We start from the raw sequence: 18,301 nt of genomic DNA on the forward strand, positions 1-18,301 counted from the left end.
TTTGTTGAATTGTCTTGCCTGGTGCATAGATTGGCAACCTGGCTGTTGAGAACTGACCCCATTGAACTCCAAACACCCATTGAATCAAGCAACCTGTGGCAGGACAATACCTAACTGACTGGGGACTGCCCAACTAGAGGCGGGTGGGAACTATCCAATGGGATGTGATGATCTATCCCACCTTGGTGCCTTGGCGCTCATGCTCTCTGCCAATCGAGCAAGAGCTTATACCGGTAACTGTTCCTTCCTTTGTTGTGCCAACATAAATCGCAAACCGGGGATTGTCCTTTCCAGAGTGTAGGCCTGGTCTAATATTAGCATTGCTAGTTTATTGAAAGAAAATAATTGGAACCAGTACTATTTGGTACCAGCTCTGCTGCAGGAGTTGCTGGAAAGCTTTTTGATAGATGACAAATTACCACCTACAGGACTCCACTCCACTCTGGATTTTCTGTCAGGGTTTACTTCCTTAGCCTTCTTCTCTCCCGGGACACCCATAAGGCAGTGGGACCATTTACCCATGGCTGGAGGTGTTGTTCGTGGGTGCCAGAGTGTAACCACATGCCAGTGGGCCTGTATGCCACCCGTCTGGGTGTCAGGCTTCCTCCAAATCCCCTGTACTTTAGCCTAGTTGCACAAGGCCCCAGTTTACATATGTTGCAAGGGGGAGGCACAACAAAGGGCTTGCTGATTGTGCAATCTATACACTGATGGGAGAGGCTTGCTCAGCCGGCTCTCCTTTCACAAGTTACGCTGCTAGACCTGAAAGCAAGAGGTGGCAAACAGTCTGACTGCTACACACCAGTCACTCCACATTGCATGAACTCGAAACGCACTCCTCAGACATTAAACAACATTAATAGCACAATGGTATAACTATGCAGCTGAATAAACTATGCCAGGAAGCACAAAAGAGCGCGTAATGATGCAACGTGACCTCAGTGAGTTGGATAAGTCTGTTCGCTAAAGCAACAATGCTTGCTGACCTACATTGCCTTCGATGCCTCAATTTTAAAATTTTAATCTTTGTTTTCAAATCACTTAATTGTTTGTCACGTTACACTGACTCTTCTTATAATCTGAGATCAGGTGATTCGATTAAACTGGTCACTCCGAAAGTGAATACCGCCTTTGGTCGTAATTCATTTCGATTTGCGGCTGCCAGTGACTGGAACGAGGTACAATTAAAGCTGAAACTTTATTACCATGGACGCCCTTTCGCTGAAGGGTTAAACTCTGTTGACTGATACTTGTACTTGCTAAACCGTCAATTCGCTTTCACTGCTAATTTGTACTTTATTGTTTTTTGTGTTGTTATGAATTGTATTGTGTAATTTCTGTTGCTGCGATGTTAACTTCTTGGCCGGGTCATTATTATAAATGAGAATTGGTTCTCAATTGACTCACCTGTCTAAGTAAAGATTAAATAGGTAAATAGCCTTGTCCTTCCTTTCTCCTGGAAACTTTCACCAGCATCACAACCCTTTGAGACATTTGCACTCCCCTAATTCTGGTCCCGAGCTATCCCCTGATTTTCATCGCTCCTCCATTGGCCATTTTGCCTTCAGCTATTTTGACCTTAAGATCTGGAATTGCCTACTTAAACCTCCTCCTCCTCTCTCTCACTCCTCCTTTAAGATGCTCATTCAACCTATCTCATTGACCAAATTTCTTGTCATAGGACCATACAATGATCCTATGACAAGAATGGTTGGCAAAGCCCTGTACTTCTTTGAAAATGTTACATTTGCAACTATGCCTGCCAGATATCCCATTGGGATCTGGATGTTTGAGGAAATTATGCCAAAGTGGTGATTTAGAGTTGAGCAAAAACATCGCAGTCTGCGTTCCTTTCAATTCTTGGCTCTTGTGCAACCTTGATTTTAATGGCTGCACCCTCAGTTGCCTATAGACCCCAAGCTCCAAAATACCATTCTGCCCCCAATCCCCCAACTCCCACACTGCCAAACATCTTTCCTCCATTATGACATTCATTAAAACTTAGATCTTTAACCAAGATTTTTGACCATCTACTCTAATATCTCCTTTTGTGGTGCCTTGGTTTTATCACGTCAGAAGTATGAGACGGCACAGTGGTTAGCACTGCTGCCTCACAGCGCCAGGGACTTGGGTTCGATTCCCGACTTGGGTCACTGTCTGTGTGGAGTTTGCACGTTCTCCCCGTGTCTGCGTGGGTTTCATCCGGGTGCTCCGGTTTCCTCCCACAGTCCGAAAGACGTGCTGGTTAGGTGCATTGGCCATGCTAAAATCTCCCTCAATGTACCTGAACAGGTGCCGGATTGTGGCTATTAGGGAATTTTCACAGTAACTTCATTGCAGTGTGAAGTCTACTTGTGATTAATAAATAAACTTTTACTCGATATAAATTTAAGTTGTTGCTGTATTAAAGGTCAGTAAAATTGCATGTGGGAGCTACTATACAATTTCTTCACCATCCATCTATCAACCCTTGCATCCAAATACATCTCAATCATTATAATGGTTTCAGCTCAAACATAAGAGTGGTATACACAAAATTCCAATTATTACTGTAGTTCAAATGGGTGTAAAATAAGTCAATAATTTTAAGTACAACAAAGATAGTAGTTTTTCAGTTATTTTTTTTTATAGCTTTTTTTAATCCTTACTGAGGCCTGCAGACCTACACAGTATTTTTGGTTTCTTTCCAGAGTGTTGTGATGCCTTGGCAGCCCCTTTGCACACTGCTATTCAGAGCCATAATGGTGCCAACCTGACTTTCCACTGTAGCTCTCAGGGACTAGGCTTGTACTGCAATAAAAGCTGAGATATTGATCTCAGATGCTGGATCACAGCTGGTTGCATGAATGCACCCATTCCATTATGGAAAGAATCATATAATCATGGAATACCTACAGTACAGAAGGAGGCCATTTGGCCTATCCAAACTGCACCGACAACAATCCCACCCTGGCCCTATCCCCGTAACCCCACATATTTTCCCTACCAATCCTCCTAACACTAAGGAGCAATTTAGCATGGCCAATCAACCTAACCCGCACATTTTTGGACATTTTTGAAAGGATGGACTCCAAGCTCTGCATAAAGCTCTGTGACAAGTTGGTGAGAGACAATGCTCCCCGACATTGAGTACAGGCTTTCTGGCTGTATTCCCACACTGGCCTGTAAAAGTAATCAACTGAGTCCTCTGCAGCAGAACTAGTTTACTACCTCATCCTCCTGTGACCTGGTATCTGCACTATCCTTTTCCCCGTCCTGGTTCCTCTACACCTGTGCCCAATATCTCTCACTTATAGACTGCTTTTCCACCTCGATCCTACACACTAAATTATAAGCTATCAACTGAGGATAAAGGGACAGGGATAGGGTTGTGGAAGAAAATAAGAAGTCCATGCTTACAGTGTCATTCAGAAGATATTGTGGAATGAGAAAGCATTGGGATAAGAGAACACAGATTAGGAATCTTATCTTCAATAGCTGCAGCCTCACTGCTGGTCATAGCCTTAGCAAAGGCCCTACTCATAATGGCCAGCACCATCCCCTCCACAGAGATTAGAACATGCTAGCATACCTCCCCACCTCTAGTTAGTTGCTGCTGCCTCCGGTTGTGCACCGCCCTCTCCTGTAAGAGAGAGGGAAATGTGTTATTGAGTGTTGTACAATCCTTGTGGGTGAGCTGACTGTCATGGTTGAATAGCTGGCAGTGTGAGATGTTGATTTGAAGCTTGAACAAGTATTAAGTACATGAGAGTGTGAAGCATATGTATGTTAGGTATGAGTGCTGAGTGATAGAGATTGTTGGTTGGTGAGTGATGGGGTGTGGTGAATTGAGTTGAGGTTAGTGATGCAGTTTGAAGATGCAACAATTGATCTTAACCACCCGTGTGAGGTCCTGGCACTGCCTATGGAGTATGTGTCTGGAGGGCCTCAGACTACCCATCACCCCCGTTCCCCCACCCCAACCACCCCCAAGGCTACAGGATATCTAAGCTCAATTCCATCTTTTCCACCAAGACCTCTTGTGCTGTGTTCAAAAATCATGGAAATGTCCTTTCCTACGATCAGCTGTTGTCAAATGATGCCCAGTACACTATTCTCGATGATCTCAGCACTTCCAGTAGCCAGAATGCACCTTTCCTTTCAGAGGTGCAGGTGACCTACAAATAATGGAGATTTGTGCTCAGAAGTTATCATATTGGGCACCCCGGATGATACAACCAGTGAACAGCACAGGGAGCACTGGATACATAAGGAACTCATTATAATGAGCCGGCAACACAATGTTGGCATGTTGCCTGGATTCCATTGAATGAGCACAGATTAAGCAAGCATTGCAATCCCAGTGCGTGTTTTCGGGGACTATCCAACTTAGCACCAGGAATATTTTCAGGGCCAGGAGTTCAACAAAAGGAATATGAACCTGATTGACAGAAAGTGCACTTTCAGTGGTCAAATTCTTCATCCAATGGATTTACACAAATGATGGGTCAATCTTTACCATTCATCTGGAAGTATTGTCAGAATGAGAAACATATTTGTCGTATTTTCATTCACATTTATGTTAAATATTTACCTGAACTCAAAAGAGAAAATGCTGGAATATCTCAGCAGGTCTGGCAGCATCTGTAAGGAGAGAAAAGAGCTGACGTTTCAAGAACTGGTGACCCTTTGTCAAAGCTGTAGTTTTGACAAAGGGTCATCTGGAATCGAAACGTCAGCTCTTTTTTCTCTCTCCACCGATGTTGCCAGACCTGCTGAGATTTTCCAGCATTTTCTCTTTTGGTTTCAGATTCCAGCATCCGCAGTAACTTGCTTTTACCTGAACTCATCCGCACAACTTCAATCAACTGCAATTTTAAGTTGCTTTCCCAGAATTATTACAACATAAAGCAAATGTTATGTTATGCCATTTATTACCACTTAGTTGGGCTCAACAATTTATACAAATACAACAAAATCAATCAGATTTCATTTATTCTTTCTAAGTTTTATTAAGACTAAGGAATAGTATGAGTGCATTTCTGCCTTTTATAATATTGTGGATGCCAACAATCTATGGGAAAAATTAGAGAAACTTCTGAAACTTCTCAAGTCACTCTTCAACAACAACTTGAATTTAAATGTCTTTGGGTGGAGTTTAAAGCGACCGCCCCCAACCCAACTCCTCACCTCAGCAGCTTTGGAGGGTTGTCACCTTCCACCCTGTCGTCTTCCAACTCCACCAGATTAAGTCCAGGGCAGGAAGGCTTGGGGTTGGCTTACTGGCCTGGATGCTAATTGAGGCCTTTAATTAATGCCCACTTAAGGGCTTCATCCCACCAGCAGTGGTATTCAATTAGGAGGAGGTGGAGAGAGACCTCATTCAAAGACACTCAGTGCATTATCGAGGCATTAGGATGATGGGGTAACCACACGATGGCCTTACTTCCGACTCCCCTGCCCTCCCTAGCCAGGGAACCTCCTCCCCATGACACTCATCTGTCACTCACCTGCGCCTGGATCCCTTGGCAACCCTAGGCCAGAGCTCTGCTGGATGCATTACCAGCGGCTGCTACAGTTTCCAGATTTTAGATGAGATGACCAAAAGCTTGATCAAAAAATAGGTTTTAAGGAGCATCTTAAAAGAGGAAAGCGAGAGTGTGAAGTAGAGAGGCTTATGGAGGGAATTCTAGAGCTTAGATTCTTGGCAGCTGAAGGCATGGCCAATGATGATGCAGTGATTTCCACCTCTGCCTCCCCAAAACAACACTTTATTCATAAAACATTTATAGGTAACGGATGAGGGCTGAAGACAACGGCTCCAGTCTTGCCAACAGTTAATTGGAAGAGATTTCTGCTCATGCTGAACTGAATCTCGGACAAGCAAATGGTGGCACGGTGGTTAGCACTGCTGGCTCACAGCGCCAGGGACCTGGGTTCCATTCCCGCCTTGGATGACTGTCTGTGTGGAGTTTGCACATTCTCCCCATGTCTATGTGAGTTTCCTCCAGGTGCTCCGGTTTCCTCCCACAGTCCAAAGATGTGCAAGTTAGGTGGATCGGCCATGCTAAATTGCCCCTTAGTGTCCCAAGATGTGTAGGTTAGAGGGATTAGAGGGAAAAATATATGGGATTACTGGGATAGGGCCTGGGTAGGGTGCTCTGTCAGAGAATCAGTGTGGATTCAATTGGCAAAACGGCTTCCTTCTGCATTGTAGGGATTCTATAACAACTTTGACAGAATGGAGGGGTTGAGAGAGATAGAACTGAGTGTCATCAGTGGACAGGTGGAAGCTGAAACTGTGCTTTTAGATGGCATTGCCAAGGGGCAACATGTAGATGAAAAATAGAAGAGGAGGCCAAGGATAGATTCCACATACTTTCATGTCTTTTTGTCCTTTCAGCAATCTTTTCAAATGCGTACTCGGATGCACATTTATGCACAAATGCTTTACTGTAGGATCTGCAGCTAATTACAGTTGACTTCAGGCATCAAAGGTGATTAGCTATTTAAGTCTTTACAGTGTACTAAAATGGAAAATTTAATATCAAGTAAATGGAATTTAATGTTAGCAAGTGGGTTGAAGCATTTGGTATAATTATAGTTCCAATGATGCAATCCATAATGGATCCTTCATTAGGCCATGGCCCATGGCAGTGGAATTTATGCCTTATTAGAAGTCTGGAATAACAAGTTATTCCACATTGCTAGGTGCAAATTCAGATCTCATCAAATTAATGCATCCTACAAGCATGCAATATATAATTACATAATCCAAACACATTTCAAATTGCTGCTGGAGTGTATAACTCTGTGAAGCAGCTCAAATACAAAGTATTGACAGTTGAATTAGGTTTACAATGTAATTTATGTGAATTTACGTTGTGGTACACGATAAAGGAATTAAGCAGATTTATTACTCTGAGAAATTTAATGTTTCTTAGTATAGATCACATAGGTTACAACCATACTGTTGGAAAGTTGTCTCCAATTGGTTGGATTCAATTTCTAACACAGAAGGTCGTTGGATTGATTTTAGATACAGTTAATGTGCGTAGAAATTGCAATCATTCTCACTGACAATGGAAATATTATAAAAATAATTTGTCTGCTGCTATTGCAAGATCCTGGGTAATGGCTAGACCAGGGTTTCCCAAGCTTTTCCAGCCACTGAACCCTTCCAAGAGTACTGAGAAATAAGAAACATTCTTATTATGTTGAAGAATTAAACCACAAAAGAAATGATCATTATTGCACAATAGGCACAAACATACAAAACCAAACTTAAAAGATGTTTCTATGTCTTATATGTATACATTTATTATAATTAAATTGTTCTGTTATTCAACAAATTTTTACGAGTCTTGCCTTTTTGTCATTTTTAATGGGAGGAGTGATGCTGATCTTTTGCTCACAAATCCATTTAAAACTGGGAGAGCTGCTAGACAGCATGATTCTCATTTCAGACACGTGTCCTCTCTCTCACACACACACACTCACCCCTCTCATACGCACCTCTCTCACACACACACACCTCTCACACACTGACACACTCACCCCTCTCTCTCTCTCACACACTCAAACACTCATCCCTCACACACACACACACATACAGAGTCACACCTCTCTCACACACTGACACACTCACCCCACTCTTACACATACACACCCCTCTCTCACACGGTCATTCCTCTTACAAACATGCACACCAATACACTCACCCCTCTCTCACACACGCACACACACTCACCCCTCTCTGACATACGCACACACTCACCTCTCTGACACGTACAAACACATCCTTCTCTCACATGTGCACACACACACTCACCCCTCTCACACCCATAGTCACTTTTCTCACACACACACACTTACATGCACACCACACACACTTACTACACTCACCCCCCACACACAGACCCCACTCACACCGCCTCACACACCCATCCATATACAATCACCCTATATACATACACACACTCATCCCCCACACACCCATATACACCACTCCACGCATACTCACCCCCCCGCCCCCCCCCGCACATGCACACAGGCAACCCCCAACCTCCTCTCTTGGGCCCCCATGGTCTTGAACCCAGCCTTTTTTTTAGCCCCCACTACCTCTATCAAGCTTCTGCTCCCCAATGCAAGCTCCTGTAGTCCTCTCAAGCCCCCGTGGCTAAGGGCTTTCATTTGCCTGTAAATTCAAATCAAATATTTCCAGCTTGTCCAATCAGCTACTCAGTTCATTGGTGCACCAATCAGTAACCAACAAAGTGAAACCACCACCGTCAATAGGTGAAGCTGGAAGGTCAGCTTTTTGTTAAATTTAAAACAGCCAGACCTACAACAGAACCCCTGGAGGAGTCCCGCAGAACACCAGTGTGAGAAGCCCTGGTCTAGATTAATTGGAATTCAGGAACAAAGAAAGTACTTGGATTCATATTGCACTTTTCTCAACCAACAGATGTCCCAAAACAATTCACAGCCAATGAAGTGCTTTTGCAGCACGGCGACTATCATAATGTAGGAAACATTTTAGCCAAACAGCAAATACCCACAAACAACAATGTGACAACCAGATCATCTGTTTTTCCGACGTTGATTGAGGGTTCAATTTGAACCAGGTCACCAAGGATAACTCCCCTGCTCCTCTTCAAAATCTTTCATGTCCACCCAGGCAAATGGGGCCTCAGTTTAACATCACATCCAAGAGGCAGCACAAAGAACAAAGAACAATACAGCACAGGAACAGGCCCTTCGGCCCTCCAAGCCCGCTCCGCTCCCTGGTCCAAACTAGACCATTCTTTTGTATCCCTCCATTCCCACTCTGTTCATGTGGCTATCTGGATAAGTCTTAAACGTTCCCAGTGTGTCTGCCTCCACCACCTTGCCCGGCTGCGCATTCCAGGCCCCCACCACCCTCTGTGTAAAATACATCCTGATATCCGTGTTAAACCTCCCCCCCCCTCACCTTGAACCTATGACCCCTCGTGAATCTTCAGCAGTGCTGCACTGGAGTGTCAGCCTTGACCTTTGCACTCAAGCTCTGGAGTAGGCCGTAAACCTGGACCACAGCAATTCAAGAAGTGGGCAAGCTGCCAATTTAGGCTTACCAACTGTGATTAAATGTATTCCTGGAGGTTTCATCGCATGACTTGTCCCCACACTCCAGCTATTTGTTGACCAACACATCCATTCTTGTGACGTACTGCCTTCCTACACTAATTGGAATGCAAAAAGACTTGGTACAATTGGATTATTCTGGATTATCAGCCAAACAACCTTTTTATCCCCCATTTTCAATGTTTCCATATCTGGTAAAGAGAAATGTTCAAAGGAAATGACAAAACAAAATGTCCCTATGATTATTCTCCAGCAGTGTCCTGGAGATTGATCTCAAATCCCTGCAGACTCCAGGCCAATTGTGGAGGGTTTGAAACCTGATGCCAACTGAACCACAGTTGACACTAAACATCTTCCTTCCAGTTTTTATTTCCCTCTCCTGAAGCTGCTGCCTCTTGGCTGGTTGCACTGTGACCAACTCCCCTCACCCACCTGGTTAGTCCTTCGTCATGTGTGAGATCAGATAATGAATATAGACAGGGCTATTCAATTACTAATCGCCTTAGAGCAATGATCAATCTTGTTCTCACTCAACACCTACAAATGCACAGTTTGCCTGGGGTAACCAAGATAGCAATCAGCATTGGGAATATTGACTGAATTGTCCCTCCCTATCCTAGGTCACTGAAGCAAATAGTAGCTCTCTAATTGTTGCCAATGAATTAACTCAGCAGAACTGTATACCAAACCTGAAATCTGTGTGCTGCCTATTTTGTTTCAATCAATAAGTGGCTTTAGCCATAAAACAACCCTCAATCTCTGACAAATGCCTTTTTTATAAGAAGGGCACCACTAAATCAATTAAGCTCACAACAAATAAAATATCATTCTGTTTTGACAATCAATGAAAGCTACCATGTCCAGCAGTGCCCGACCAATTCAAAAGAACAAAAGCAAGGACGACTCATCCTCTAAATGAGGACAATTTGTGTAAAATGAATTCCACAGAACTTACTCAAAAGAATAATTAATGAATGCATGGAAAACGTGTATTAAAATTTGTAGATTTTAAAATGCAATAGCCACATAAAAAGACACTTTGAAAATTGTAACTGCTTTGAGTGCAGATAATTTAATGTATTTGGCTGTATAATTATTTTACTGAGATATGAGCTGTATAATGTACATTTGGTTTGATGTAAAACTCGCTTATTTTGCACCAGCATGAATATAGCCAGTTTTATCATCTATATGTTTTTGATCTCGGGATTGCAAGTTGCCTACAATGCAACAGCTGATCTGCTGCCCCAAGGGATATGGCCAGGAAATGGCTGCTGTTCCTTGATGATATTCTCACTGCTGGTATATCTGCACTTCGAACCTAACGTAGGTGCTTTGCTCTGCTCTGTCCCGCGGGCTGAGGAATTCCTGGTCTTCCAGCAAAATTCAATAAAATCGTAACCTGCAAGCCCGCAATCTCTTAACTAACAGTCCTTACAAGTCCTGGGGATGCCCAATCGTTCCTGGTACTGGAGTTAACTTGATTGACACAATGCAGGAGACCAACATCGGAAAATTCTGGGTGAGAATGGATGGGGTGTGGAAAGGAGTCATTATCACAGATTGGAGATATTCTGCACAAGACGGCACACAATCTGACAGGGGCAGAGCTCTGAGGTGGGGCTAGTGGTCAAAACCCAGATATGCAACCTGACGCAGTAGTCACAACAACATCCTCCAATGCCAAGTTGCTACTCAAAATGGACACAAAACAATATCAAAATTGTGGTTGTGAATTTAGAAGTTACTTGCACAAATTACATTAAGTCAGCTTAGACCGCATCCTGACGTACAAAGTTATCCAACCTCAAAATGTTTGGCAGCTCAGGAGCTGTCATGACCCTGCCTCTGTAATCTAGCTTTGGTCTCCCCAGTATACAAAAACCTGCACCACGAGTAGCAAATACAGTATACTAGATTGGAGGAAATAGATGTAACATCTCACATCAAAGGACAATTGGGTTCTCTGAATCTCTGATATGGGCAAGCCGTGATTGTGAACATGGATAGTGTAGATAGTATTTGTTTGTCTATAAAGGAGAAAGGGGGAGGAGGTAAAACATGTTTTGGATGGATGCTGCAGCTGTGCTCTTTCCCAATACTTCTGCTTATTGTTCACTACAAAATGGCAGTTTTCATAAACAGGTTAATATTGGGTCCATGTTCCAGAGAAGGAAAAGGGTCAAAATGGAGTCTACTCAATAATTCTAAGTTGGAATTTTCTACCAAAACAATGAAATTATTATCAGGTAATCTGAAACAAGCAACTGCAATAAGACTGGAGGATTTTGTTTTCAATAATTCAAATTTGAATTATCCTATAATTCGAGCTAAGCAATTTTGAATTGTCCCTCGTATACCTTAATTGCCATTTTTGCTTGGGTAAATCAGGTTTCTTGAACCACTAAACAGTGCTGCTATTGTAGGTTTGATAACAATGCCACAGTTGACAATTTATGAGGAGTCACGTTCGAGGGCATAAATTCAGCTGCAGTGCTTCTCAATTTGATGAAAAGATAAAACGGTCAGAGGCAGTCTCAGAAAGGCTGGAACCAAAAAAAGTGCTCAGAGTCACACAGAGCGATATCCCCAAACAAAGCATGAAGGAGAAGGCTACAGAAAAACTCAGTGTAGTGTTGAGCTTGGAAATTATTGAGGTGAGGGTGTTGGGGAATGAAGACAACACACATGCTGAAGGCAGGTGATTTGTAATTAGAAAGATTAGAGGAAATGGTTAAAGTCATAGAAATCATAGAAACCCTACAGTGCAGAAAGAGGCCATTTGGCCCATCGAGTCTGCACCGACCACAATCCCACCCAAGCCCTACCCCCATATCCCTACATATTTATCCACTAATCCCTCTAACCTACGCATCTCAGGACACTAAGGACAATTTTAGCATGGCCAATCAACCTAACCCGTACATCTTTGGACTGTGGGAGGAAACCGGAGCACCCAGAGGAAACCCACACAGACACGGGGATAATGTGCAAACTCCACACAGACAGTGACCCAAGCCGGGAATTGAACCCAGGTCCCTGGAGCTGAGAAGCAGCAGTGCTAACCACTGTGCTACCATGCCGCCCTAAGTCCAGAGGTATCGAAGGAAGGAAGACATCTGGAGCATAATAAGGTGGGTCTGGTGATCGACTTGCATCCTGGAATCGTGTTCGCTGTCTAAGTTAAAGACAATAAGTTGTTGAAGGTCAAAATGAAGGATGGGACTAGAAGCTGGAAGACAGATCCCGCCAGCTGGTAAACAGATTCAAGTGATGTTACTGCAGAAAGGATTGGAGTTAAAACATGCAACTGGAGGAATTTGCTTTAATTGGTGAGAGGTTTTGGGTGACTCAGGGCAAACAACGATTTGGCATTTAGAACATCCAGTGACACACCTTGCAAAATTAGATTCTTACTGTATGAAGTACAGTGTGCTGTACAGAGTAACACAGTATTCCATTAAAAGTTTTGGAAACAGTGAAAATATTGGTTCCTGATAGAATCTCACTGGTAGCAAACTACTCGAACTAGTTGTGAAGAGACACAAAAAAACACAGGGTGAATTTTCAGTTACAGAGAACCCAAGGACATTGGATCAAAGCTGGAGCCAGGTGCTGGAGAAAGAAATAAGGCAGGCAGCAAGTGTTAGCAAATACGTTGTGACAAACACAACTAGCGAATGAGACAGAGAAATCAACAGTAAAAAGTGACGATGAAAAAGAAATAAAAAATTTTCAGGCGTAACATTCCTGGAAGAGGGAGGCTACGAACAAAATAGCAAAGGTAAAAGGACAAAGGTCACATATGTTCGAAATCTGAAATAACAACAAAAGGAGAAATTGTACAGTTCGTCAATTGCAGCTGGAAAAAGAGCATAAAGTTAACACCTTGGAATTTTATAACATTTGCACAACAAACAAATACAGTTTGTTTTTAGGTTCTTACGCTACTAAGGATTAAAAGGAAATCAGGCGTGTTACTCAGATAGATATTTATATTTGAATATTCCCCTGTGGGTATGTAGAAAAACACTGAAGCTATTTTTGAAGTGCATCTATTATGAACAATCATGTGTGTGTTCCTATTTAAATTCATTGTGAACAATTGGGTGTGCGCTGTCATTTGCAACAAAGCTTGTTGTGTCCGCTAGAATAAAACATTAGCACAGTCTCTGCTATGGTTCAATTTGAATAGTTAGGACAAAAATGTTCATTGTACTTTAGCTTAGATTCTTTGGAAGCAGAGATATTAATGTTTAAAGTTACAGTTTTATGCCAACAATCTCTTTTGTCTCTTTCTTTTCTGCTGAAATACAGTTCCACAGGCATCAGATCTTTTTACCCAAGAGGATATTCTTCAAATGTGACTCGAGATGGTGAGATCTGACAAGCCATTTGAGTAAGGACAAGGGAGACATCACAGCCAAACTTGATTGTGTCGTCACCTGGCATCCATAGTGATTAGGACGGATAACCATTGCTGATTTTTAATAATGATGTGGAGATGCCGGCGTTGGACTGGGGTGGACACAGTAAGAAGTCTCACAACACCAGGTTAAAGTCCACAGGTCTATTTGGAATCATAAGCTTTTGGGAGCATTGCATCTTCATCAGGTGAGTGACACACCTGATGAAGGAGCGGCGCCCCGAAAGCTCGTGATTCCAAATATACCTGTTGGACTTTAACCTGGTGTTGTGAGATTTTTACTAAGGTGCACCACCCTGACTGCCATTCCACATGTGATCAGCTAATATGGCAAAGAACAAAAAATGAACCAGAGCCTCTCGCTTCCAGGAATATTACGCCTGAAGATGTTTTATTTCTCTTTCATCGTCACTTTTTACTGTTGATTTCTCTGTCTCATTCACTAGTTGTGTTTGTCACAACGTATTTGCTAACACTTGCTGCCTGCCTTATTTCCTTCTCCAGCACCTGGCTCCAGCTTTGATCCAGTGTCCTTGTGTTCTTTGTAACTGAAAATTCACCCTGTGTTTTTTGTGTCTTTTCACAACTAGTTCGAGTAGTTTGCTACCAGTGAGATTCTAGCAGAAACCAATATTTTCGCTGTTTCCAAAAATTTTAATGGAATACTGTGTTACTCTGTACAACACACTGTACTTCACACAGTAAGAAGCTAATTTTGCAAGGTGTGTCACTGGATGTTCTAAATGCCTATCCGTTGATTGTCCTGAGACATCCAACACTTCTCACCAATTAAAGTAAATTCCTCTAGTTGCATGTCTATTCTGGAATAGCTGCTCACAGCTTTTGGAAAATGTGAAATTGTCCATTTTGGCAGGAAGAATAAACAAGAAGCATATTATCTAAATGGTGAGAGATTGCAGAGCTCTGAGATTCAGAGGGATCTGGGTGTCCCAATGCATGAATCACGAAAGGCTTGTATGCAGGTACAGCAAGCAATTAGGAGAGCTAATAGAATGTTATCTTTAATTGTGAGGGGAATTTGATATAAAAGTAGGAAGGTTATCCTTCAATTGTACAGGGCTTTGGTGAGATCACATCTGGAATGCTGTGAACAATATTCATCAAATCATATAGTGCAGAAGAGGCCCTTTGGCCCATCGAGTCTGTACTGACATGCAAGAAACACCTGACCTTCCACCTAATTCCATTTACCAGCACTTAGCCTTGAATGTTATGATATGCCAAGTGCTCATCCAGGTACTTTTTAAAAGCTGTGAGGCAACCCGCCTCCACCACCCTCCCAGGCAGCACATTCCAGACCATCGCCACCCTGGGTTAAAAAGGGGTTTTCCCTCACATCCCCCCCAAACCTCCTGCCCCTCACAAAGAACAGTACAGCACAGGAAACAGGCCCTTCGGCCCTCCAAGCCTGAGCCGCTCCTTGGTCCAACTAGACCAATCGTTTGTATCCCTCCATTCCCAGGCTGCTCATGTGACTATACAGGTAAGTCTTAAACGATGTCAGCGTGTCTGCCTCCACCACCCTACTTGGCAGCGCATTCCAGGCCCCCACAACCCTCTGTGTAAAAAACATCCCTCTAATATCTGAGTTATACTTCGCCCCTCTCACCTTGAGCCCGTGACCCCCTCGTGATCGTCACTTCTGATCTGGGAAAAAGCTTCCCACCGTTCACCCTATCTATCCCCTTCATAATCTTATACTCACCTTGAACCTATGTCCCCTCGTGACTGACCTTCCAACTAAGGGGAACAGCTGCTCTTTATCCACTCTGTCCATGCCCTTCATAATCTTGTACACCTCGATCAGGTCATCCCTTAGTCTTTGCTCCAACAAAAATAACCCAAGCCTATCCAACTTCTTCATAACTTAAATGTTCCATCCCAGGCAGCATCTGGGTGAATCTCCGCTGCACCCCCCTCCAGTGCAATCATATCCTTCCGGAAATATGGTGACCAGGACTGCACACAGTACTCGAGCTGTGGCTTTACCAAATTTCTATATAACTCCAACAAGACTTCCCTGCTTTTGAAATCTATGCCTCGATTGATAAAGGCAAGTGTCCCATATGCCTTTTTCACCACCCTACTAACATGCCCTCCCGCCTTCAGAGATCTATGCACAAACTTGTCTATGTCCCTTTGTTTCACAGAACCTTCTAGTGTCATGCCATTCATTGAATACTTCCTTGTCAAATTATTCCTTCCAAAGTGTGTCACCTCACACTTTTCAGGGTTAAATTCCATCTGCCACTCATCTGCCCATTTGACCATCCTGTGGCACAGTGGTTAGCACTGCTGCCTCACAGCGCCAGGGACCCGGGTTCAATTCCCAGCTTGTGCAAACAGTGACTGTGCAGAATCTGCACCTTCTCCCAGAGTCTGCGTGGGTTTCCTCCGGGTGCTCCGGTTTCCTCCCACAGTCCAAAAGACGTGCTGTTTAGGTGCATTCATAGAATCATAGAAACCCTACAGTGCAGAAGGAGGCCATTCGGCCCATCGAGTCTGCACTGACCACAATCCCACCCAGGCCCTACCCCCACATATTTACCCGCTAATCCCTCTAACCTACGCATCTTAGGATTCTATGGGGCAATTTTTAACCTGGCCAATCAACCTAACCCGCACATCTTTGGACTGTGGGAGGAAACCGGAGCACCCGGAGGAAACCCACGCACACACGAGGAGAATGTGCAAACTCCACACAGTGACCCGAGCCGGGAATCGAACCCGGGACCCTGGAGCTGTGAAGCAGCAGTGCTAACCACTGTGCTACCGTGCGACCGTGCCATGCTAAATTCTCCCTCAGTGTACGCGAACAGGCGCCGGAGTGTGACGACTAGGGGATTTTCACAGTAACTTCGTTGCAGTGTTAATGAAAACCTACTTGTGACACTAATAAATAAACTTCAAACTATATCTTCTTGTAGCCCAAGACACTCAACCTCACTAACTCAGTTATGGTCTCCTTATTTAAGAAAGGATGTACATGTATTAAACGCAGTTCAGATAATTTTTACTAAGCAATACCAGCAGTGTATGGGTTGTCTTATGTGAAAAGATTGGACAGGTTAGGCTTGAATCCACTGGAGTTTAGAAGAGTAAGAGGCGTCTTGATTGAAACATATATAAGATGCTGAGATGTATTGACAGGGTGGATGTGGAAAGGATGTTTCCTCTTGTGGAAGAATCTAGAACTAAGGTCATCGTTTAAAAATTACGGGTCACCAATTAAAGACAGAGATGAGAAGAAATTTGTTTCTCTCAGAGAGTAATGATTCTTTCGAATTTCCTTCCTCAAAAGGCAGTGGAATGTTTTCAAGGCAGAGGTAGATTCCCGAAAAACAAGAGGGTGAGTGATTATCGAGGGTACAGTCAAATCTGCCATGATTTTATTGAATGGTGGAGCAGGTTTGAGGGGCCAAGTGGCCTATTCCTGCTCCTAACTCATATATTCGTGTGTGTGTTCATATGTTGGATTATAGTGATGTTATTTTGTCCATTCTAACAGCATCTAACCATTTTATATTAGTAATTATTTGTTTCCATCTACATTATTCATGGAAACCTGATATTTGCTTATGGCAGCTTTCCATCCTCTTCTCAAGTAAATCCATACAATCATTAACTTTTAATGATGTCTTCTTCTTAATTTATTTAAATGTTCCAAGGCCTTACGATGAAAATGAATTCCAAGTAGTATTTGGAGGCGAACTTGACAAAGTGGCACGAGGCCTTTAAAAATTGGAGAGACTTAGTTGGAACAAGATAACTAAGAACTGCATCATTGAAAATGGAGTGGAGGGTGGGGGGGACTGCACCTGTGTTAGAGCAGTAGACGCATGTTCCACTTGTTCCCTCTTGGGGATGCAGTTTGACTGCATTCAAACTATCTCCTCGATAAAGGCATTATTCCATTTCAGTGTAGGCTGCCAATCTTTGATTCCAATTTACCCAGAACAGATCCATTCTCACCCCACTGAAACTGGCCCTCCCCCAATTAATTCTGGATTGCTCCTTGTGTTAGGATCCCGGACCCAAACCCCAAGGTATATTACGAAGTTGGATTAGACACCAATTTTTTTTTAATTTTGGCATAAATGTGAGGATAGGATTCTTCACTCCAGGAGTGATTCTACTGACAAATTAGGGATCTTTAATAAAACAAGCTTTATTCGCAACACAGTTTAAATATAGCTCATACAAAATGAAACAGCGTAACTCGTATTAGTTGAACAATCTTTAAACATGAAAAGAAACAACTCTAATTTCTAACTTATCACTATTTCAGTTCCAAGTTAGCAACATTCTTCCCATAGACTCAAAGCCCACTTAAACTATAGTAGGGAAACCCAGGCATACTTGCTTTTGATTGGGTTAATAGCCTTGAAGAGTTCAGAGAGACTTTGGACAAGGAGAGTAGACTTCTGTCTTCAAACAGCTCCAGCCACCAACTGCCCTAAATTGAAACAGAAAGCTGTTTTTCTGCTACCAACTTAACTCCTCTCATTAATCACATCACATGACCCTGTATGCCTAAACAAAACCTTCCATTCCTCTAATTTAAAAAAACCCAGGGGCAATCTCTGTGGGGAATGAAACAGGGACTTTGCAAACTGGGAAAGGTTTGGAACCAAAAGAGAAAATGCTGGAAATTCTCAGCAGGTCTGGCAGCATCTGTAAGGAGAGAAAACAGCTGACGTTTCGAGTCAAAGCTAAAAGGCATAGCGCCACAGAAACCAGGGGAAAAGA

At 43.1% G+C, this 18,301-nt stretch overlaps 1 long non-coding RNA gene across 1 annotated transcript in view; it reads right to left on the reverse strand.

Moving 5' to 3' along the window:
- The window catches only part of LOC144511264 (uncharacterized), a 33,436-nt gene that overhangs the window by 8,809 nt on the left and 6,326 nt on the right, over window positions 1-18,301 (reverse strand). Inside the window, exon 4 of the long non-coding RNA XR_013500783.1 lies at window positions 17,916-18,008. This is a non-coding gene — a long non-coding RNA (uncharacterized LOC144511264). The remainder of the gene's footprint in view (window positions 1-17,915; window positions 18,009-18,301) is intronic.

This window comes from Mustelus asterias, chromosome 24, assembly GCF_964213995.1.
Source record: "Mustelus asterias chromosome 24, sMusAst1.hap1.1, whole genome shotgun sequence".
NCBI lineage: Eukaryota > Metazoa > Chordata > Chondrichthyes > Carcharhiniformes > Triakidae > Mustelus > Mustelus asterias.